Genomic DNA, 213 nt, shown 5'->3' with positions numbered 1-213 from the left:
CCGCCCTGTCACAGACCGGGCCGGCGGCAGCGGCGGGACCGGGGAACGCGCGCAACCGTCGGGGCTTCCCGCGGGCGGCCGCCCGCCCTTTCCTTGAGCGGCTCCTCCCACTGCCGCCACCGGAGAATAAACGCCTGAGGGGGCACCGGTCTCCCGGAGGAAGCCGCTCCTCGCAGGCGTCGCGGACAGCCGAGCCTCGGACGCCTGGCAGCC

Source organism: Haliaeetus leucocephalus, unplaced genomic scaffold (genome assembly GCF_000737465.1).
Source record: "Haliaeetus leucocephalus isolate CR32 unplaced genomic scaffold, Haliaeetus_leucocephalus-4.0 Scaffold93, whole genome shotgun sequence".
Classification (NCBI taxonomy): Eukaryota; Metazoa; Chordata; class Aves; order Accipitriformes; family Accipitridae; genus Haliaeetus; species Haliaeetus leucocephalus.
The sequence above is the reverse complement of the archived record's forward strand: the minus strand, read 5'-3'. Positions refer to the sequence as shown.